At 38.5% G+C, this 24,964-nt stretch overlaps 1 long non-coding RNA gene across 1 annotated transcript in view; it reads right to left on the reverse strand.

Annotated features, from left to right (window-relative positions):
• The window catches only part of LOC114015886 (uncharacterized), an 82,248-nt gene extending 57,590 nt beyond the window's left edge, over positions 1 to 24,658 (reverse strand). Inside the window, exons 1-3 of the long non-coding RNA XR_003560063.2 lie at positions 24,535 to 24,658; positions 24,349 to 24,436; positions 3,923 to 4,105 (exon numbers count right to left, since the gene is read on the reverse strand). This is a non-coding gene — a long non-coding RNA (uncharacterized LOC114015886). The remainder of the gene's footprint in view (positions 1 to 3,922; positions 4,106 to 24,348; positions 24,437 to 24,534) is intronic.
• Positions 24,659 to 24,964: the final 306 nt, after the last annotated feature.

The raw sequence follows: 24,964 nt of genomic DNA on the forward strand, positions 1-24,964 counted from the left end.
CCTGGTTACCCAGGGAATTCAATTACCTTCTCATGCTATTCCTTGCAAGCTCCTTTTGTTCCTTAAATCTTCAAAATAAAATTTCTTTTTACAATGTTAGCTAGAGCTAAGCCACTCTTTCTTATAGGGCCTTTTGCACAGGTATTATGTACACAGAAAAAAGAGCTACACACTTAAGACCACCACCATATTTATTTAAGCCTGCAGACATTTTTTTAGAACCTACCAGAAAAATGTCTGAATTATAATGGACATATACTCATCTTGCAATCACTTTTCAGCTGGAGGTTCAATCAGCCAACTGAGTATATGAACAACGAATTGTATTTAGAGAACCGAATAGAAAAAGGTTTCAGTTAAACAAGCATAAAGTCCCCAAAATTTAGAAAACACCTAAGTGTTAAAGCTGCTCTTTTTGCAGAAAAAGCTGTTTTGACTGAAGTTGCCCTATCACAGTAAGTCTGAAAAAAATATGCTCAGCACTGGAAGTTCATCCCAAATATTTTTAAGTTTGGCGGTATTCTAAGGAACTGATAGCAATGCAAGTATGAGGCAAGCAGCCTCTCCTACAATTAACTTTCCCGGCTTTATTACTATCATCTTAGTTGGAAGAGAAAGTCAATACCTTTCCAATGAATTAACTAACTTGAGGATATGTTTTAATCTTTATGTTACCTACTGTATTTCTATTTCAGTACATTCCTTCTCTGGGGAATAAAAAAAAAGAAAAGGAAAAACAAAAAAAAAAAAGGATTATCAGTCATTTCCCGTGGACTGGGAAGAAATCTAGACTTGAAAGGTTTGCAAGAGCAATTTAATATTGGAGCAACTGTACTGTCCATTTTCTGTATTCATTTCTCACCAGTCAAGTTAAGATCTCTTGTGTACAAGACAATCTGCTTTTCACAGGTGGGTTTAAAGCTTTTGGTAGGAGAAGTCCAAATTACTCTGTTTCTTGTGGAATTACAAAGAAAACTGCAGCTGAGGAAAAAAAAAAAAAAACAACCACACAACCAAACCTCTTTTCTTCACCTGAATACACGTAAATTAACTTTCAAGAAATGTAACGAGCACTGGGTCAGCCTTTCCCCCCTGCTGGTCTGAGGATTTGAGAACACCACACTCCCTGGGCCAGAAACTGAGAAATTAGAAATAAGCAAACCAAATTTGAATCTGTTTGCATCTGTTTTCAGAATGCCTCATTTCTCACTTTGCAACAGGTAAGACAAGATCAGATTTACTGATTTATCTTTCTATTTGTACCTGGAACAATGCAGCATCAGCTGACAGGGTCAGCTACACATATCCAGGGCACGGGAAGCATGGGAGAACAGCTTCATCTCCCTCTGAGAGTACTCAAAACAAGCTTATTTGAAGGAAGGTTTATTGAGCATTTTAAGGCATGTTAAAAAAAACACCCTTCTATGAATACCTAAGTGAGAATCAACAGAATGAGAAAATGCTAAGAGTATTGAGTATTAGTTAGCACAAGACACGAAGGTTAGTTTTTTGCAAAATAAACTACATTATTTCTGTGAAAATTATGAAACAATGTAATAGTAAAAAGAGAGGCTAGTATTTATTGTATACATTGAAGACGTTCTAACTACAAATTTATTTTAATTATTTGTGACAATATCATTGGGAATTACCTGCTTTTATTGTTAGCTGGGTTTCTTACTCAATAAATGAACTTCAGTCTGCAGAGACTTTAACCTTAACAAGACTTCATACATTAAGAGTTCTTGCAATAGATCACTTCCTTAAAAATACATGAGGATCGAGTGTTAGAAGATTTTAATTTAGTCTCTGATCTCGCAATTTATTCTGAGGTCTAGTTCTAAAGAGACTTATGTATATCAGAGGCAGCAATAGTAACTCGCTGTTTTCTTAATAAGAACCACTAGCTTTTAACCAGACTGATATTTTTTTTTTCTCTTTCTCTCTCTCCATTTTTTACAAGAAGATTCTTATGGTTAGCTATTTATGTTTTAAATTACGTGTAAAATATATGGACATCCAAATCTCAGCTTTTTAACACCACTGGCACATAATTAAAGACATAAACCAAGACAAAAATCAGCAAATTGGTAACATTTCATCAGTGGAAGTCATTACTCTACATAATTATTTTAAGGCCTTGAAACTCACAACCCCCCAGAACCTTCCAGCAGGTATGCACAGCCCCAGACAAATGTCCCTAGTTGTTGCAGATACAAATGGGCTTCATAGCCAACAATACACACTAATTTGGACCAAGCTGAGAGAGGAATCAAATCATAGATTCAGAGGGCCCTTAAGAGAAACTGTGGTGCTGGCAACTCTCCTACATACCAGTGACCCTCCAGGACTGATACTTCAGCTGACCTCAACTGTCTCAGAACTGACACAGAAGATGCACAATCCCTTAAATTAAAAGGTCCATCACATACTGGGCTTTGTTCTCAGACACAGTAAATCCAAAACACTTTATATATTTATACACATGTATGCATGAATGCACATATATTCACCCACACACATCTCCTATGCAAAACAAAATACTATTATCCTATGCCAGGATTCCTGTTCAGCTTTATCATGTTCTTCATTTAATCCATAGTTGGACCACGCAGGCTACAGATTAGTGCAATGGATTCATCAGAAAAAGGGCAATTTACACTAGTCATTTCTAGAAATAGGATATTGATACAATGGTTATATAGTCTCTGTACATTTTCATTCATATCTCTGGTGGTCTGGGATGCACACAGAATGTGGTACCAGTGTATAGCTATCATTTTTATCTACGGCATTTGGAATAATAACAAAAAAAAAAGTATGCATGCTTTTCCTTTATTGCAGATACACAGATGATAGGAGGATAGGGGATAACCAGACTTTAAAAATAAAAAAAATTTAAAGATCTGCATCCTCTTGATTCTCCCACACTTATTACCGACTGCTATGTCTTCTACCACAAATATTCTCTTTGATGTTAACAAGAAAGATGAGCTGCAAAGCTGCAAGAATGTTTACGCCCGTTACTGTCTTAATTATAAACTTGTCTGATTATAAACAAATGAAAAATAAATTGTTTGTATGTCCTGGCCAAATTCCTAAGGCTAGAAAGTAAGCATTCCATTATTTCTCATAAGAAGCATTTTATATTGCCATGAATGTAAACACCTGCAATATTAAGAACTGTACCCAAAACACATTTAGACAACAAGGCCTTTAGCATGAATTTTAGTCACACATATGACCTGAAACAGAAGCAGGCGAAAAGATCCATTTATACAAGAAAGTACTGATATCCCTTGGAAAATGCTCTTTATGTGAAATACTATGAATACAGCTACAGAGAAGGTATACTGATGACACCACAACTACCCATACTAAATCGATATAGCAAAAAGGAAATAAAACTGGAAGACTTTAATTCACCAAATATAAGACAATAGATACCACTCCTGAACACGAAACAGAAACACTTCAGAACAAGGCAATGACATTAACTATACCCAGTGCAAATACTTCAGCTCTCAGGAGCTAAGCAAGCCAAAATATATTGTACTACTCAGCAATTCATAATTTCCATATTTAGACTGAAACTTATTTTTTGTAATTAAACATATCTGTACTTTGATATATATTACCAAAAGAATAAAGAAAACATAACATATGCTTTCATTTTTAAACAGTAGCCCATTTCTTCAAATATATATACATATAATCCTGGCTTATTTAAGCTTATTGTTGTTTCTTTTTCCATTATTTGAACAAATACTGCACTGAAATTTTCTTACATGGAATTGCTCCTATAGATGTTTCAGCGTAAAGGTCAATGCGCAAACAGTATCTTCTCAGCCCTAGAACTATACTTTCACACTTTGTATCAGCTTCTACTTTACAACTAAGTTGTCCTTTTTTTTAATCTTACCCCAGGTTTCCGAAGAATGTTCTGGGAATCCTCCAGACAATGTGATAGAAAACTTCTATTTGGCTACTTTCATCCTGCATTTTGAATGATGGTTCAGATGAGGAAGAGCTTTTTCAGTGCTAAACTGTACTTCTGCTGCAAATTTTACACTCCGTACCGGGAGACTACATCCAGGCTGATACACTGAAAAAAAAAGAAAAAAAAGAAAAAAAATCTTTCACCATGCAGAAACATGTTAAATATGTATCAACTGAAGGCAGTAAATGTCTGTTAGGGTGTTCTTCTTTCTGCTTTTGTAACTCTTGGGCAGGATCATCAATATTAGGTGTAAAAGAAAGGCTGCCTGAACATTTCATTTAGCACTCAAAACATACAAAGAAGTATGTACAGAAGTGAGTTTAAATCAATTTTACAGAAACATCCATTTTCAAAAATTGGGTCCTGTACCACAGTGTAGGCAGGGAAGAACAAGACATTTTTAGTGCATAAATTTTAACTTCGCAAAGGCGGCAATTCCCAAACAATTCCCCATACAACAATTTTATTCCTTTTGTGTCCTTTTTATCAACACGCTGCTAGATACTTCTCTATCTTAATCCATTAGCTTCGTGATCGCACTGCACAGAACGACAGTCTTTGTCAGGACTGCACTGTACCATGAAGAAAAAGCAACAGATCAAGCAGTGAGCACATGTACTTCCAACTGCTCTCTATACAGTGAGACAGACTGTAAAAGAAAAGAAGGTAAAGAAGGTATCTGCATTGTAAAGCAGGACAGCAGTATTGTTTTGAACTGTACGCTGCATGCATTTCAGTGATGTGAAAAGGACAGACACCTGCTTTTTGACTTACAAGTCACGTAGTCTGTAAAATAACAGAGTAAACTTGATCTGATGAATTGTCCAGTATAGGAGTAACATTAACGGTTTCTCAAATGTCTTGCAGATTATTTATTACAAAGGTTTTCTAGTATGAAGAGTAACCATGTTACAAGACAGTGGCACTACCTCACAGCCTGCAGATTCACACTGGAGATTTCTCAAGGACACTGTGCAGCCTTCAGGAAAGCAGAGACGGAATAAACGTCGCAAGCTTAAATCTAAGATAAAACTAATTAATGGCTGAAGAATTATCACGCTTTTTAACTGGAGAAGGGCTTCCTCCACAAAGCTCGTCTCTCGGCAAAAATCCATTCTGCAGTTGGCAAGAGAGGGGCCAAGCCTGGTGTGCTGTGAGAGACTCATCCCCATCTGCAGTATGTATGTGGAAACTAGTCATCTTGGATGATTCAAATCTTGCAGAGACAGGAATTCCTGTTGCCCTGCTCACACAGATGCTTGTGGACAGCTCGAAGGCTCCTTGAGCGGTATTCTAGCATTCTGACAATTTAATTTTTAGTGGTTAATACAGTGCAGGAGTTACCTTTAAAAACACTTGTCCCAGACAGGTTAAATATGTAATTAGAACCCCATGTATATTTAATAAAATTAAATGTGTTGTTTATATTGAAACTATTTGTAATAAAATTAAATATGTGAAATACTACGTGTAACTGTACCCATGTAAAATACACAAACATACAACTTTCTATAGCAACATATATGTTGTTGTACTCAGCAAGCAATTTATATAGTCGCAGCGTGATTAATTTCAATCCATACTTTTAAATGCATGTCTTAAGAGCATTAGTGTATACTTTAATTACTGTGCCAAGCAGATGAGCACACAATAGCAGCTATCATTTCTGAACTTTACAGACATGGTTCACTATTTGAAAAAGCCCTTCTCAGAGGAACATTTGCTTTACAAAAGCAATAGACTCTTGATCTGATCAGTGTTGCTTAATTTTAAAATCAAATCACAAATTTCATGACATTTAGCATTGTTCTTCAAGCTTTGGCTCCTGCAGTTATGCAATTACAAAGCACTTATCAATCTTTAAGACTAAGTATATCTCTAACGCTCATGTTTTTTGCTTACAGCATGTATCCCAGCAGCTCAAAAACCACCCAGCTCAGTAAAACTCTACAGCATTCTAACATCTTACAGCATTTAAACTACGTCATATACTGAATCCAGGCTGATATTTTTCTGAATTAATACCTGAAATTAGTAATGCAACGCTACTAACCTGGAACCTGTTGTAAAGGCCAAGGCTAGGCCAGCCAACAGCATCAGCTCGGGGCAATGCCTCTAGCTGAGCGTCAGCAAGAACACCCGCATGCCTCAGGCGGCTTGGAGGGAGCAGCCACGAAGCCTGTCCTGGCTACCACCATCTCGTGGATCTGCGTGTGACCCCGCCCCAGCCAGCCAGGCCTTCTGTGTCACCCCTCAGCTGGCTGAGTGCCACCAAGGCAGGTGAAGGTGGAGGCCCTGCGGGGCAGCGCAGGGGCTGGGGCATGAGCCCTGTGAGAGGGGGCTGAGGGGACTGCGCCCACCCAGCCTGGAGAAGGGGAGGCTCTGGCCGACAGCCTTTTGTACCTCAGGGGAGGTTACTGAGAAGTCAGAGCCAGGTTGTTCACAGTGGGGTGTGGTGGGAGAACAAGACACAACAGACAGAAGTTGAAATATGAGAAGTTCAGTCTGGAAATAAGGAAAAATTTTCTGCCGTGAGGTCAGTCAAGCAGGCTGCACAGAGAGGCTGCACAGCCTCCATGGCGGGAGGCCACCATGACCCAGCTGGATGAAACTTTCATCAACCCAGCCTGATGTCACAGCTGACCCTGCCTGGAGCAGGAGGTTGGACTAGATGCCTCCTGAGGTCCTCTCCAACTGGAGATATGAGCCTATGATCATTCTGTGTTGTTGATGTGGCATGCTTTCTGGAGCTAGGCTTTTCTCACGAAGCTTGGTTTGCTCTGTTCACTCCTTGGAGCCCTCACCATGACACTCTTCAGACCTCACAAGGGTCTTATCTAACACTAGTGTAGTTTTTTTTCTTGAAGAGCCATCAGTTTCAGGCACTGGAAAGCCGAAGTATATTAGCAGATACTCTGAAAGCCATGAGTTGATTTTGAACTGTAATTGTTACTATCTAATGAGTAACCCTCCTATGGTAACATCATGCAAAACAGAGAAGGAACAAAAAAATACCTTGTAAATTTTTTTCCTCATCATGAACAAAATTAAACTCAGGACATTTTCCCCTCACCTTTTCAAAAAATACAACTCCATATCTGACCTTGACATATCCTTTCTCATGGGGGCAAATCAGCTGCTAAAACTGCTGGTGTAAATGTATTTCCATTATTTTTCTCCTGCGTATCTTCTACATTTTGAGATCCGAAAGCACACCATGGGTATCAAGAACAGCCCTATACAGGCAGGCAGCTTCCACACCTAACACAAAATCAAAGCACATGCACAGCAAGACCCATGAAACTGATCTCCACACATGTACCTGTTTTTGTAACTACTATAACACAGAGCATAACAACATAGATTCAACAATATATGAAGGAACTGAGAAGTAAGTGTTGAGCTACCTAGAACTTCAACAATCTGACATTTTTTTCACATGTTCATCATCTGGCTGTTACATGAGGTCCTGGGTATATTTTGGTACACCGATTGTATTATTCAAGTCTGAAAACAGTGCAGAGTGAACTCACTGAAAAAAAATTTACTAGGAGTAGTAAGAAATACAGTTATAACAGGCCAGCCCAAAGCACTTCTAAAACACTGTTAGTACAACGCTGCTACACTTTTATTTGAAGACCACCTTCCTAAAGCAACTGATTTCCATCAGTTCTTGGAGTGCTTTTGCTCAATTTCTTTTCTTGTCCAGCTGTGCCCTAACTTCACTTTACTAATGTATATAATTTTCTTCAAGAAAAAAATCAAGTCAGGTTCCTGCTTCTGGCACAAGATATTACTGAGCTCCATGAGCTATTAAGGGGTTCCAAACTATGGCAAACAAGTCCCCCAAGGCTCACTTTGGAAAAAATATAAAAACACAGGTCTAAGCTTGCCAGAGCGTCTGCCTCTTACATTCATAGAAACTTGCTGCAGAAGAAAAAAAAATATCTTTATTATGTATGAGGTACAGACCATCTGCGGTGGGCTCCAAGAGCCAACTTGGGGGGGGGGGGGGGGGGGGGGGGGGGAGGGGGGGGGCACTGTTCCCAGCTGCACCACAGTCAGCAAAGAGCTTAAGACTTGGAGAAGCTGTTTGTATGTATGAAAGAGATGATGGATTAGGATGAAGAAGGATATACAAGACATGTCATTTAAAGGATGGAAAAAAACTTACTACGTACGTACGGTGTGTAGGGGTATACAGAGAAGAGCAACAAGAACAAAGAAAACCTGGTGAAGACAGAAAGATTGGCCCACACAAAAAAGTTTTCTAGGAGTGCTCTCTCCCTGTCACTGTAGTGGAAGGAAGAAGCATACAGAAGGTAAGAAGGGATGGTAACATTATTACTCTGGTTGTAATATGGACCACTGACTCCTCATGACATGGGAAATAAGAATGGCAACTGCAGTAAACTGGTAGCAAGGAAGAATTTGGGGAAGCTTTCTAAGCTTTCTTTCTCACTCTTTTCTTTTAAAGAATTGAACACTTCTTTCAATATTAGTCTTATAAATTTTCTTAATTCTCGACACCTCTTTTCACTACTACCATTACACATATCCATATTAGTTATTTACTATTATGCATGCCATAAAGCTCAATAGTGTTTCATTTCTGAAAAAGCAAAAAACAACTTTGTTTTTTAACTTTAACCACTGAAACTTGAACTACATTTAACCTCCCACCAGAAAAAAAAAATCCCACGAGAACATTTTCTAACTTCTAGCAGCTCGCTATGCATTTATGTGTTTGCAGTTCAATAAACAGAAGAGAGTTACATTAGCTATAAATGAACTGTGACTAGGTAAATATGAGTAAACCTTTCGAAGTGACTGTCGCTGATTCCGTCAGGAAGCAAATCTACATCTCAAACCAAAATCATCAGAAGTCTTTGTCCTGTTCTGCTAAAATTTGCTGGCTTTTTAAACACTACAGTTAAACTCCTGATTTCATTGATACCCCTGGCTAAAACTCCGCTCACCTCTCCGGGGCCAGGATTTCACCTGGAATTTGAATCTATATATGGGTTGATCCTGTACGTACTTACCCATGATGGAAGGGACAGTGACATTTGAGCTCTGGTGAATGTTGCCCTCAGACACTGAAGTCACTTTTCTCAGTGGTCTGCTCCACCTAGCTGCTGGAGATTACGACTCTCCATGCTGAATCAGCAAATGTAGACCTAAGGTACGCTGCAGCAGCTTAGCAGAAACTGATGCATTTTGGAGGGTTTGAGCTGAACCTGTGGGTTTGCAATGAAGCAGCTAAAGTGTGGGTACACGTTCCCTTCCGCAGATTCTACTGAGGAATCGGTAATCCCCAGTGAAAGGGTGGAGCAGGGAGTTTGGGGCAGTAGCAACTCAAACCACTTCAAGGAGGTTTGCCAGAGCTTGTCTGTCAGCACTGGGGCTTCACTCCTGTAAAGCATCCTATCGACTTCAAAGGGACAGCATACACTGGTGCAATTAGTGACATCCTCGCTTGCAGAGGAGACTGAAGCCTCATTAAAATACGTATTTTTTAAATGTGCATGATGACATCACTTTCACTTTGCTAAAGTACTACAAATAGTAGGAGAAATAGTGCAAGATTATTGTGCTTAAATTTGCTTATTTCTTTAAAATAAGGTAAATTTTGCCTACATATGCCAATATCCATAGAAAACTTACTAACTGTATACCCCTGCAAATCTATGCTAATCTGTTTACACTAGCATAAATTAAGAAGAGCCCTAGCTATAAAAATGCCTTTTTATCCAAGTATCTAGGAATATGCTTATGCCTAAACAGGGAATTTTAAGTTGTTTCCCAGACTGTTCCTGTATCCAACTGCAACCTGTTTATTTTGACCTCAGTTCTTAGAAACTGTTGATGCCACGGTAGAAATATGCTGTGTGTTCCAACAGGCAACAAACAGTCCTAATGACAGAATACTCCATCTGTGCTGCCAGAGCATACAGCCTCAGTCTATAGCTCGTATATGCTCTAGCTGAGCACAAACCCTCACAACACGGAGACAGCAAGAATGTAACCTGCACTGCAGCTCACACTGCAAGGTACGTTCTGACATGACAAAACTACCCGAAACAGGCCTTCACAGAGAGTCTAAAGTCAGCCAGTTTACACCAGTACCATGCAAACACACCAGCAGCACTTTCATTCTACCCGCCCTGATCTGGTTTTATTCAGTACAGGCTTTCAGGTTTTTTTAAATGTTTCAAAACTACAAAGTAAAGAAAGCTGACTTAAAAACTGTCCAGTGCTATCAAAAGGTAAGAGTTAAAGTGTGCGGAACATATGGCACTATTTACAGCAGGCTAACACACTGAATTCAAGGGAATTTTCCATCAGCTTCATACTCTGGAAAAGGTATATTACAGAAAAATGCATGTGGGGATCCTTTAATTTTTCTTGCATCTTCTCTTCTTATATGATGCAGCTGTGGAGCAACACCCACTGGTATTGGTAGCATGAAACGGCGATCCTTTTCTTTTACCAAGGTCTGGTACCAATTATCATGGATTTAGAGGCACTATATAAAAGACAGTGCTGATTTGTTTCTAAATTTGTATCTTGATTAAACTGTCAGACTACAGCACAAAAGCAAAGCTCACCTGACTTTAAAATGTTACTACAATAAATTATCCAAGAAGTGCAGTACAATTTGAAAATGCTTATAAATGGATCAACACTACACTTTATGTTTAAATTTTAAATTTTGGTGATGCCAAATCAAATGGGAGTAGACGCAGCATTTTATATTCAAATTGTAAACTCAGTCTGTCCAAAATAAAAACTGTATGTGAGGAGAGACTGTGAAGAAGCAGGATTTTAAAAATCTACAAATTAGACAAGAAAATAACAACTGCATTATTATTTTCAAGATTATTTTAAACTGTATTGTGGTACACAGAAAAACAAACATGAAAGACCAAAACTCATTCTCAGGAACACAGATGTAAACCTCCATGGGTCAGAATAGCACTTTTCAGCATTTACCCCTGTAAACAGAGCAGAATTTGGTCTCGCTCCAATTAAAGCGAAGTCATTTCCCTCAGGATAGCTTCAATGACACTGAATATATTTTAACTATCTAGAATTTCAACATCTAGGATTAGTGCTGTAAACATACATCTCAACTGCACTCTTAAGGAAAGAAAGAGTCAACATAAACATGGTGAAGCAAAAGCAAGATCAGCCATGCAGAACTTCCAAAAAGTAGTTTAGGAATTAAACTACTGTTATTAAAGTTACTGTTATTAAACTAGGGTTATTAAAACTTTAACAATATACTGAACCATTTTGTATAATGCAAATATTATGAAAAAAAGATTAATTTTCAATCATGATTACAAGCCATCACTTTTCCTAAAGCCTCTGCTTTTTTTACCAGTGTTCTTGCATGTCCTAACACAATTTTTCTACTTTTACATGGTATCCATCTAAGAAAAAAACTATTCTAAATTAATTAATTAGCATGCACCCTTCCAGAGAGGGAATATATGATAAAATTATTACATAGTGAAGTTCAGGCATATTTTTATACCCTCAAAAGAGGGTAATTGATCCTCCCCTCTCCCCAGTTTCAAATGTGGAACTTGGCTGCTATGGCTTCTTTCCCACACAAATCAAGCCTTAGCTCTTTTGAATTGAAACAATATGGGATGATTATTGTGGGAAATTTTTTACTGTTACTGTAATTTAAAACTTTCTGTACCCAATTTTGCATTTTCTATAAATCAAAAACCCATTTCACTTAGGGCTACAATTAAACAGAGGAAATCAAAGACTAACTTCTAAGGAACTCTTGCTATTAATCATAGGATGAACTAGTAGTACAACTACTTTTACTGCAGTTTCTTTCTGCCTGAGAACTACATTTTAATCTAAAGCTTGAGCTCTTGAAGAGACTGTGTCACTGATGAGACAAATTAAATAAAGGTATACTAAATGGTATAGCATTTAAGATGGAAGAAAAAACCCAAAGCACACCGACTTCTGTAGTAACTCCAAAAAAATCACTAGCAACAATACAATCAATCATAGTTATTTATTTATAGCAGCTTCTCTCACCTTTTAAGACAACAGAAGCCTGCTAAAAACTACAGTGCTGGCAACATCTGCACCATCGCAATGCTGCTATAAAGACAACTACTCAGGGTCTGATGCTGCAATTACAGAAGCTATTGCACCTTTTCTTTCACCAGAAGCAGCCATGGAATCATGTCTTTTACTTTATGTAAAATGTAATGCACTGAAATACAGGTTTTTCTCCTTTTTAAAGAATAATTTACAAAAGCAATTGATTTCAACATCAAAATTTAAAATTTAAAATATGACATACAAAATTAATATAGTAGTGAAAAATGAAAGCTTGCAGAATATGCAAACTTAAGGCTTCTGCTTTTTCAAACCAGAAGTCAAAATGATGCATTTTTAGTTCCTAAAAAGAAAAATGCACCTTAATTACTAGAAAAAATAAAATATAAACTCTTAAAATCAAAAGAAAGACATGTTTCACCCAGCTGTCTTTATTTTTCCCCTCTGTCTCTGTTTCTCAAAAAAAATATTTTTTTTTATGTCATTACTGTTTTCCAGTGCCCAGATACTTTTAGGGAGAGGTTTAATGCCTCATGGCGTTACTCTTAGCAAAACTGTCACAGAGGTACAAGTGACCACATTATTTGCAGCAGAAGATCCACAGTAAGAAAAAGAATAAAATAAAATATATACTCAAAAATTGGCTTCCATTTAAAACAAGGTCTGTAACATGTATATTCCATACTAAAGATGAACCTTTTGCTGATTGCAAGGTAGCATTAAAATGTATCTTTTTAAAATTCCTCCCCCCTCCCCCCCCTTTTTTTTTTTAATCAGACACAAAGGAAAAAAAAGCTGTTTAGAGTTTTGTTACTGGAAGGGCTTCTTACAAAAATCTTTGCAACAATGACTTACTATTCAAATACTGTCTTTCAATAAAACCAACAGAAAAAAAGTTTTCAGGCTGGAGAAGAGTTAGATTTAAAGAAATGACTTACTGAGACTACAGACTGAAACATTGTTTTACTATTGATTTTATTGCTAACCAAGATTTCCAGCGGACTTGCAGATCTCATCATCTCTGACAAACTCCCAGGGCAATCAACACCCATTTTCAAAAAGCGCATTCAAAACATGTCAGTTTGTCTGTGACACAACGAGTTCCCAGGTCTTTGCTTCAGTTTGCTGTAACTTGCTCATCATTTTGAGCATACCATCTGCCGAGCTGAAGGAAAGGGGGACTTCTCATTTTGTCTTCTCTGATCTGAGCATCAGCCAAAACCAGGTACTGACTACAGAGGAGAGGCACAAGCCAAAACAATTCCTACTACCATAGCCTTGCCTACCAGTAATTTTGGAGACTGGATGGGCACTGACCTGAAGAATAAAGAAGGAGTGGTGAAAACCCAAAAATAAAACAGAAGTTTTGAAAACTTGTGCAAACTGCATGAAAAAACTGCAGCATATACTCCATTTAGGTAGTTACAAACCCTGCTCAACTTAACTGTCCAAACTAGAACCTTTGTCCCTTCTCTTTTAATCCTCAGGTTGATCACACTAGTTTCTCCCATTTAATCTCAAATGATACTGTAAACTGAAGAGGGAAACTGCCTACCCTGGCCAGCTTACACTCCTTGGTGCTCAGGATGCCTACATACAGCTTGGACTGGAAGTGTTCTCATACTGCGGGTAACTAGAATATAAGATGACTGGTTACCAGAAGCACTCACAAACCAGCTGGAGACACCTAAACACAAGCACTAGAACATACATGGAGCCCAGCAGCACTCACCCGAAGATTTTCAGCACCATTAATAACCAGGCTATAAAGCTCCTAAATTGGGCAGAGGATTACTAGGAAACATTTCAGAAATCTCTGGCTGTAGGACTCCTGTTATTTTCACTTCTGGTTCAAAGCACTGTTTTTCACACAGCCCTTACCAGCTGCAGGTAAGAGGAGAGGGGAAGCAGGAGGAGGGTGGAGAGGACATGGAAGCTACACAGTCTGGAACTACCAGTGGGTGGCTGCAAAAGTAAGCCCTATGCATAAGAATCTGCATGATTTGATTCTCACAGGTACGCTTATTAAAAATTTGGGAGGGGGGGACATGACACACCCACCCAAACAGTTTTTACAGTACCCATTAAAACACAGCCTTCTGCAGTAACTGAAGCAGTCAGTACAGCTTTTAGCTGGCTTGAAGCTGTCCACATGGTGGAACCAGTGTGGCTCTCTGCACTCGGTCAAATCCTCGTCTGCTTCCCAACTCTGTGCATCACGTGTGTGTCTGGGGCACTCTCCAGTGTAGCTGTGCCCTTGATGAGAACGAAAATTATAGACAGGGCGACGGAGAAAGCCTGCTCACTTGAGCTGACTGTAATTTGCTACACAATGCCAATGCTGCACGAGCCAGGCACACTTGCGTGTCTTGTAGAAACTAAACTCTTAATACAGAGGATCGGTTGCTGTAAAAAGAAATAAACTGCAAACTCACCTACATTCAGGCAATCAGGAGGATAAAAAGAATGGAATAATCAGACAAAAAAGAGTCAGCAAACAGAAGATCTAAAACATATCAGTGTCTTTATTTTAAAAAGTTCCCTCCCCGTTTTCTATCCTGCAAGGAGCACATAAAATTTTATGATCTGTAAGTTTTAGTTACCATGGTCATTGTTTAGTATTCTATAAAGGCTTGAGGGGTTCGGTTTTGGTGGGGTTTTTTTTGTTTTTTAGTCAATGATCTAATTAACTTCCCCACACAATCTTAAGATACTATCAACATACTGGATTTTAATTATTTGTACAGCAGAATCCTAAACTGGAAGGGCAACAGACCAGGCAATTTCACAGCATCTTTCTGTTGAGCTGTTCTGATCAGACTTAGACTTCGATTTGGGTTATATCCATGCAGGTGCTGTGTGTGGTGCAATCTCTGCTATTACTTATGAATGCATAAAACAGAGCGACTAATTTACAAGATGGTGGTGATGAAACATACCTCATGGCAGGTAAGCAAGAGAGCACATAACCTTCCACTTCGGTAAAGAATGCTACCGAATCTTGCAAGGCAGAGGAGTTGCCTCCTAAAGCTATGAGTGAAAGTCTCCATTCAAAGGAAGTCAAAGACTTGGAATAGCAGCTGCAACACAGATCCAGACTATGAGATGCGGTCTTGCACAAAGCAGTATTTAACCCCTCAAATTCTGTAGGCATTGCATTTCAAAACAGTCCACAACTTTTCCCTTCTCAGCTCAGTGTTCTCCACATGTATGTTATACGTGGTTTATTCAGACAATAACTGTTTCTCACAGAAGAAATCCCACGAGCAACGTCAGGGTTACCTCCAACTCACAAGGGGAGGTGCTGAGGCAGAGATGGAAGAGGAAACTGGAAGAGGCTCTTACTGTTACACCCAAGGCTGAGTGTAAAAGAATCTCCCAACTTCTTAACTCATTTTTCCAGACAAGAGCACCACCACTCCCACATATCAATACTTCATCAAGGTCTAATTTCTAGACAACAGCATGTCTAAGATGCATATTTTACGGATTAAAGGATATTATGTTAAAGGATAGAAAAGTGACTAGATAAAACTCTCAGGACTGCAGACTATTTTGATCAGAAAGAGTTAACCCCAGTGATTTCAATGGCACAATAAAAATTATTCTTTGTACCCAGTATTTCTCCCAGTGGCTTCTACAGTAGTAGTACCTCCTGGTACATAAAGGACAGAAAAAAGCTGTATCGTTTGAGTGGGACTTAAACTCTATGTAGGCCTTGAATTAGTCATCTGCAAAGAGATGAAATTCACTCTGTGAAGAATGGCTTTATTTTTTTAATTGCCATTAGAAGTAATGCCCACTAGACAGTAATGTGAAACATAGCTATTGATCACCTGGATAAACCTTTTCATTGGAAGTGTTTTTCAAAAATGCTCACACAGAGCTGTAACACAGTCTGAAAGTGCACTAGCAAAGTAATTTTTCAGCTTGATTTCTTGATGTTAAGTGAATTGCAAGACTTTTCTATTTGTTCTCCCACTATTTGCGACCTTAAAACTAATTTACACAGTTAAGACATAGGCCAGGTTTTTCACAGATTCATCTTCATGAAAGCTTGTTAGCTCTTCCTGCTGAACATTCAGTAAATCTGTATTTTAGGTTACATTGTAACTCAGGCGGAACATACTGATGACAAGGAAAGTTTCAAAATTCGGGGATTTGATACTGGCTCACTCACCCTCCTTTTCCACCTGAAGTTCAATCCACCACCAAGCAAGTGTATACTTTCATGTATTCAGCTCGGCAGGCATCAAAAGTTGAAAGGCTTGCCGCAATTATTTTAACAATAATGGAATTATAGTGCTTCTGCGTCCAACCCAGAACCTTATATGGGTGCAAAACAGCCATATCCAACTGACAGTGTAAAGAAATCTATTTTGGGAAGAGAATTACACTCATACTTTAAGTTCCTTCGAACTCACTAAAACTGATGGCAAGATGAGGACTGCAGTGTTACAGGCTGAAGAAATATTCACCAGCAAGTACATACAGATGTGTATATACAGTACCTTCCATAAGCGTGAAAGTATCCTCAGAAAGTTATAACCATATTGTTGTCACTTCTGACTGCCACACTGGCCTGCTCTTTACAACAGGTACAACCACCTTGCAGCTTGCTTCCCTCTCACTGATCAATCCCCTATTTCTAGAAAGTGTAGACCACCTTGTTCCCAGCTGGCTGTATCTGCCGCCAAGCACTTCCCTAGCTGTTTGCCTTAAGTTTAAGTTTTGACTCCTGAAAACATTTTGGAGCAAAAAATACAAGCGCCTGATGGTTACCCATTTTTATCCTGTTCACCACCACCACCCCCTGAGAGCATTTTGTGTTACAGAGAAGAAAGTAATTGCCACTCTAAACAAAGTACTAAATAGCATCTTAAATGTGTGCACGTGAATATTACATGTTTAACCTCATTTTTATTTACACCAAATAGGAATGCATCCATACAAAAAATACGCTTACCTCATATGTGAAACATACATATATGTATCTACTAGAGTGGGTTATACTTTAAATGAAATAATTTTATAGAGACATTCAGAAGGCACCAAGGAGACAGTAGAAATAATTGGTTTAGTATAATTTAAAATGTAAATGTCATGTAATATGTAATTTAAATGTAAATCTGCACCTTAAACCTTCAATCCATCAATGTAAATCTCCATTTAAGAAACAAAATTTCCATGTGATCATGTTAATTCCTCCTTCTATAATAATTATAGAATGAGAAATGTATAACCTTCAATTAAAACCTGGTAACTATCTTCATAACAGACTGAGTTGGAAAACTATTTTAAAAAAATGGTTACTAATAAAAATAGATTTTAAAATGTAAATGATTTATTCACGTAATAACTAAGCAACCAAAAAATCTCTATACTTCACACTGCACTAAAAACAAAACCAAACCCCATGATGAACCCCTGCAGCAAAATTTATACATGCATACCCTTTGGGCCTGTAACAGAGTTTCCATCCATTTTGGGATCAATTCCCTCCCACACACCCTGCAATTCATAAATGCATGCTGGAGTATGAAGAATACCAGTGCTGTGTCCCTTAAAACAAGAAAGTAAGACTGTCAACACTCCTTGGTTTAAAGTAGACAAAGTAAGGAGGTAAAAAGCTAACTTCGTAAGTCCATAAGGTCTGCTACACACAGAGTGCAGCGTTCTTTCAATACACTTTAAGAGTTCAGGCTTCCTATATAAGGTTTTTCATTTAGCGGTACTTTGGCTTGAGAGTATAATCCCAAACTCTCTGATACCTGTGGGAGACCTTCCACTGTCTCAGGACTGGATATACTATTTTGTTTCCTATAGACAAGTAAGACAATACATCTCATCTGCCAAAGGTAGCAAAAAATATAATGAGAACTCTCCTTTTAAAAAAAAGAATCTGCAACCAGAGAGAAAAATAAAAATAAAAAAAAAGAGAGAGAAAAAAGAATGATATATCAAAGACCAAAATCTTTTGAAAATAATACTTGCTGTATATACAAATGTAGAAGTAAATATACCACAGCTTTGTGTATGGGTAGCAAAACAAATAAAGTGATCAAAATCTCTTGAATGCAATCAAATAGCTTCCATACCCTTTTGCACAGCGAGTTCCAATAAAAAGGAAGACTAATTCTGAAAAGATCACCGATGCATTTAAAAGTCGATGTCAAAGCTTTCTGTTCACCAGCACAGTACTTCCTAAACTGAAACAAGTAACAACACTGTAAACATGTCTAACTTCTTCCTAGTTATCACATTTTGCAGATGAAAATGTAAATTAATTCTTCTACAGCTTTATCTTCTGGCCAGAACAAAGTCTTTTCTATCACCTGTCTACTGCAGTTCTGTAAGACCAGTTACTGTGAACAACGTATTAGAAAGAATAATATAACTTCTGTTGAAAAATCAGTATTAAGTGTATCACCTTTACAGAAACCCCAAACTGACCTCTCTCTCTGATGAATTAACTTCAGTGTGAAGTATCTTGGCCTACTATGGTTGTAAAACACAAAAACGCTATCACGTATTTAAGCTACTCAGTGCCACTGCCTGCCCCCTCTAGCATTAAAATAAATAGACTTGATGGTGCTGCTTCTTGTTTTCTAGCTCCTGAGATCAACTATTTCCAGTGTATTTTCTATTTTTGAAATTACCTAAAACAAGAAAAAAAAAAAAAAAAAAACACCAGAGGACAATAAAGGAAACAAGACCACTTTCAAACAATGCTATTTTTTCTAATTTGGTATTCTAAAAATATTTGTGTCTGTAGTTATAAAACCACGTGTTCTCTTCCATTATTAAAACTGAAGCTGCCTTCGCCTTCTGGAAATGTCTGCTTTCATTGACAAAAGAATTTCAGGAGCTGAATGAATGCCACAGTAAACATATCTGTATTCAGGTATCTGAATACAAGGGCAATATGCTAAGTGTACCTTCAGATTTTAAGTGTTACAAAATATCAGTCAGCAATTCAAACACAATCCATCAAAGGCTACAGAAAATTACTACTTAATTAATATTTAATGAAGGTATATTGGTTTTTATAGTAATAAAATAATTTTTCCTCAGCTCTTCTTCCTTCCTCTTTGCAAAATTTTCATCCAAATAAGTTTACTTTTCTGTTTGTGTTTTAACAAGTTTAAAAAGAGCAAATCAGTTTGAAACTCCAGAGAGACTGGACAGGAGCTAAATGTTTTCTTTGGCAGATAACAGGATACAACAGTTGAGGTTAATTTAAACTTATGTGCGTAAAAATAAATAAGCAGTACACTGCCATCTTAAATCTATAGACTCTTTCCAAAAATACTGCCCTAATTTAAATAAAGAATGCATAAGGTAATGCACCAACTACATAGCAAATATGGAACCAGCGTTCACTCTTTATTTTAGTTCATAAAACTCTCATATGGAGCATCAGTGAGATGAAGCTCTTTGGAGGTGCCCCCCCCCCTTTTTTTTTTAATAAAACATGACCAATGCTTAGACATGTCTTTCAAAGTACCATTCCTGGACAATTTTTATAAGAGTTTTGAAAAGTTTTGTGGAAGACCCTGAAAGCCACTATAACAGTCAGATCGTTATTGCAAATTATTATGTATATAGGCTTAATCCAAATCCCATTTGAAGTCGATGGAAAAACCCCCGTCGCCTTCAGAGGCCTTTGGATCAGATCCTTTGTTTCCAGAGGTACGGCATAGCAAATTTCAAATGTATGCAAGAAGGAAGAGCGTACAACTACTAAGCAAGTGGTAACACTAATCTTCTGTGAAAAAAAGACTGTTTTTACAAAGGGCAACTCAGAATGATGAGATCATACATTTGACGGTGTATTTTTTTTTTTTTTTTTGGAAAGACAGGCTGCAAAAGGCCTGATTCTGGGCACTTTATTCCTGCATATCCACTTACAAATCAAGGCATCTTGAACAGAATTATGTTCTATTCTGGAGACAGTAAGTCCATTTTTAATGAAATCCTACTAGTACTGGGGTCACTAGGACATTTGAAATATTCTATGTGAGCACAGAAATACCTGTGGACAAATTTCTGCATTGTTCCTAAGAAAATCACGAACAGGTTTGCTCATTAGTGAGAAGTTATAGGCCAGATTTATTAGTGATTCCACAAATGTACATACATACTACGTTACTGAATATCCGGGTAGAGGGGGATTGTTCCAAAGCCCATCAAACTCAACAGAATTCATCCTACTGTGGATCAGGCATGGAGTTAAATGCATAAACAAGTACAGATTGCACAGCGAGTACAGTTTACAGTAGTATAAACTTATGACTTGCAAAAGTGCCTGTGCACTTGAAAACATCTACCCCACCATTTTATATCTACTGGAATCACTCTGCTTATGAATGTCGATTGAGCTGGCTACAGATTTCAACTTTTTGTCTTCTGGCTGCAACTTTAAGTCTAGCTAGCTGCATGCACACTGAATAAATGAATGCCTATCTTTGTGAAAATCAAATGCATTGTACAAGCATGCATGCTGTATGAACACGTATGTAGCTACGAAGAAACATGTTCTACAGTATGTCTTATTTGAGAAACAAAGTCATGCAAACATATCTCTAAAATATTTTTTTTCCTTCTCAGACAGGCACAGGTGCCATAAATCAAAATTAAAACTGTATGGCAGTATTGCTTTGTTATATATATTAGACCTCCACGACACTTGCCATTGCGGGGGGAGGAGGAGGCAGGGCTGACTACCTGCACCTGTTTCAAGCTAAGAGCAACTGATACAGTTAGTAGGAAAAATGCCTAATTAGAATGTATTTCCATTTTCTTGAGGGAAGGTGTCACAATCACAAGCCTGCCCATGCCCTGAGCGCCCATGTGCACAGGAGACTTTGAACGCTGCTGTAGGAGGTACAAGGCCCTGCCGAGGTTTATCACACCACAGGAATACTGTGGCACATGGACGAGGGCCGATTACAGTGAAATCATTCTGCCTGCAAGGGAGCTGCTGAAACCCTGAGCGGCTGTGAATTACACCACAGACACCCCAAATTTTTATTCTTTTTTTTTCTTCCCTCAAAAGAAAACTGGATGACACAAGGCATTCCTTCCAGTCCTCCTTGTATTCATCCTTAGTGGATACAAAATGTTTATGAACACTTGGCACGTACTAGGAGAAGGCAGTGCTGTACCAATACAACCATACAAAATATAATCCAGCCTTACAGTCTTACGTTATCTTCTATATTCAACAAAGAGAGAACTCCGGACTGCACCCACATCGAAAACTCCTGCTTCATTCCCTTTCTCCTCTCCACCTCCTCCCTTTTCCCTCTTCTTTACCCACAATAAAATCTCCCTTAACCTGATCCAAATCCAGCAATGTTCATCCAGGCAAAATTCCAGTTAATTTAAAAAAGTTTAGCCTGAATAAGGACGTCGCACATCCCATTTACTATCCCTGAAAGTAACCATCACATCGTAACCCACCTATCCATGTAAAATGCTGCGCTCTACGCTCCCCTTGTTTCAGTGCAAGCTGCTCCCTGCCTTGCACGTAGCAGTGCTCTCTGATGAGCACTCTGTATTACTCACAGGCCTAGAACGTATGTACCTTTCCCTCACGTTCCCCACTTTCGCTGTGTTAGTACCATTCAGTAAAAGCCATATTTTTAGTCAAGATCGGTGGGAGTTTAAGAATAATAGACTGTTCATTTATCAGCAACACCTTAAATATCCTTTTGGAGGATAAAAATCCATTTGGAGGATGAGGGTGAGGGAGAAAGGCTGAGTTTGGAGCAAAACCAGTGCATCTTATGATTATTTTCACTGTGTTTCACTCGGTTATTATCTGAAAATATGCAAAACTTCATGCTAGCTAGCTATAAAAAAAATCTTTTAATTCAGCAAAGTATTGTCTATGCTTTTAATTTCTCATTCCATGCACCAAACATTTTGTATGAGAATCTTGGTAGACCGACACAAAATACTTTCAAAATGTAAATGCTGTAGCTCATGTGCATAATTCCTGAAGGCATTCATCTGAGGAGCTGAGTATTTCTATCAGCAGCTGTATTTCGAGTTACAGGCTAAAAAAAATTTTAAGTTTAAAACCTGACATTCACCAATCTAATGAACAGATTTTAATTCTCTTCAGTTAACGTACGCATGATCTTTATGCACTATGTTCACTTCAGCATGCTTATAGGAAATCCTCACTGTGAAATAAACCAGTAATAAGGCAATTCTGCTTCTTTTACTTTCACAGCAATCGTCTCTAGCAAGCCACTACAAAATAATGAACTAATACACCAGAAGCAATCTTATATTCCTTTAAGTGCTAGACCACCGCAACAAAACAACCCCAACAAGTATTGCAACCTAAGGAAAAAAAAAGAAAAAAAAATCCTCAGATATACAGCGTCACTAGGAGCAACATCACCGAGTGCTCTGAAATTTCTCAGTGAAGACTGTTTAGCAGTTTGTGCTTTTATAACAACTACAAGTTAAACCCCCAACTAACATTTTACTTGCATTGTACTGTGCAGCTACTACAGGCCTCTAAAAAGTACTTCAAAGAAATTAATTTTAGCTATCACCAAGCCATACGTTCCTAAAATCCTTTCTTAATCTACACAGTTCAAGCTCAAAGTAAGCAGAGAATGTTACAGTGATCGGCCAATAAATACTGCTTTACTACTTAAAGTTATGAGTTGTGTTTCAGTTTATGTTGCCATAAAACAGTTCAAATGCAATGCCAATACAGAGATGGTTGTGATACAATGCTGTCAATGGCCTGCATTTAGAACTATTTTTGTACAAGGGACTAGGTATTTTCTAATTATTTTGAGGGGGGGGGGTGGTGTGTAGAGAAAAAAGCCCCAAAGTTATTTAGATTTGTTATTTACTTTAATTCCTGGACATAAATTAAATTAAAGGGAAAAGATTAAAATATTCTACATAAACATTCCATTTTTTTCAGTGTCGAGGAAAGCATTTGTTCTACAAATATATATGAAAGAACTACTTTTCTCATAAAGTGTCTTTAAAATATATTTATTTCCAAATACTTTAATTTGCACATGCACTTGTATATATAGAGAATACAAAGTAAGTATTATAATAGGTCTGGCAATTTCATAGTAGTAATAAATCTTAAGTGTATAACCATCTGCCAAATTGTGCCTAACTCAGTGCATCTACATCCACATGCTACTTTGAACTATAAACGGCATTACTCTAACATTTAAGTATTATACTTAAAATAAATTCCTTCATTAACACCCAAAGAGCAAGAGAAAGAGAGTGGGAGTGTGCACGAGCATGTGCCCGTACGCGCACGTAAGATAAAGAAGAAAATACACTTATGGCACTTACGGACCTTTAAAGGCCATGAAAAATAGTATTTTAAAAATATAAGATAAAAATGGTAATTGTAAACTAATCCTGAACAATTCCAGGTATTCTAAAATTTAAAGACAAACCCTGAAAATATTTATGTCCAAATTCACATTGCTAAGACAATCAGGAAACGTAATTGTAATGAGATACAATTACTGAAGATCATCACACAGTTACCTTAAAAAATTCTAGTTGAGAAATGCAAACACGTACCCTCCTGTGTAACACACACAAATGGCATAAAACCCTACATACTTGTAGGCATCTGTGTTAGAACTGCTCTGCACAGGGATGTTTAATAATGTTTCAAATGTAATGAAATATTCAATAAATATAAAACTTGCACCACCCAACTTAGTTTCTTTTCTTGAGCTTCTTCCTATTTTTTTTTTTAACTGGAAGGGGGAATGCCATTCAAGAAAGAAGCTATATTGTAATCAATGAAGGCAAGACTGGCACAAGTCCTAGAACATTTGCATTCAGAAATAAAAGCTGTGATCGACCTTTGTCTGCTAAGAAAATGAAGCTTGCTGCTTTTAAACAGACTAGCAAAGGGAGGGGCAGACTTCATAGAGAGGGAGAAGAGAACCTAAAAACCAGCAACAATAGCAAATATTAGTATATCACATCCCTAATAGCTAGCAAGCAATCATCCTGAATGAGCCTAAACCTCGCCGGGCTGATAACTGGTACTACTGGTTAATAATAAATTAATAGGCAGACGCCAGCCAATTTGCCAATACCCACGTAGTTTCTGAAACTTAATTTTCCTACTTGGTAATTACTCGCCGCTCACGCCATCGTAGCGGTACACAAACGCGAAATGCTGGTGCACGTCAAGGGGGAGCGGGGAAGGCGGTGGGGGAGCAGCTTACCCTGCGCAGGGTGGGAAGCCAGCCTCGGGGAGCCGCCGATGTGGTGGTGCTGGTGGTGGTGGTGTTCACCTTGCAGCTCTGCAGTCTCCTGGAAAAGCAGGCAGAAGGCACTGAGCTAGCTCTGTGGCATTTCTCGCCCTTGCAAGTGCACGCAGGCCTGGGAGAGGAGGGGAAGGCGGTCCTTACCTAGCAACCGGCGCCGGCTCCTCCGCCGCCCGCTCCCCTGCCACAACTGCCCCCGGCTGCCAGCGCCCGGCAGCAACAATGGGCGGCTGCGAGGGGTGGCATGAAAGGGAGGGAAGGGAAGGGAAAAGCGAGAGGAGGGAGGGAGGGAAGGAGGGAGGGAAGGGGGGGGGGGGGGGAGAGACGGAGGGAGAGAGGAGAGGAGAGGAGGGGAGGGGAAAAAGAGAAGCGTGTTAAGCTTGTCTGGTAGTTAACAAGTCTTGAATGAAGAATGTTAGCAAACAGACAAACAGCATGTCTGATGCATGCTAATAGTCCTGGCTTCACCATTGACACTATGAATAATTCAGTAGAAAGGAGGGAAAAAGCGGGGGGGGGGGGGAGGCGGGGGGGGAGGCGGGGGGGGAGGCACCCTCCACCCTCCCTTCACGCT

This window comes from Falco cherrug, chromosome 5, assembly GCF_023634085.1.
Source record: "Falco cherrug isolate bFalChe1 chromosome 5, bFalChe1.pri, whole genome shotgun sequence".
Classification (NCBI taxonomy): Eukaryota; Metazoa; Chordata; class Aves; order Falconiformes; family Falconidae; genus Falco; species Falco cherrug.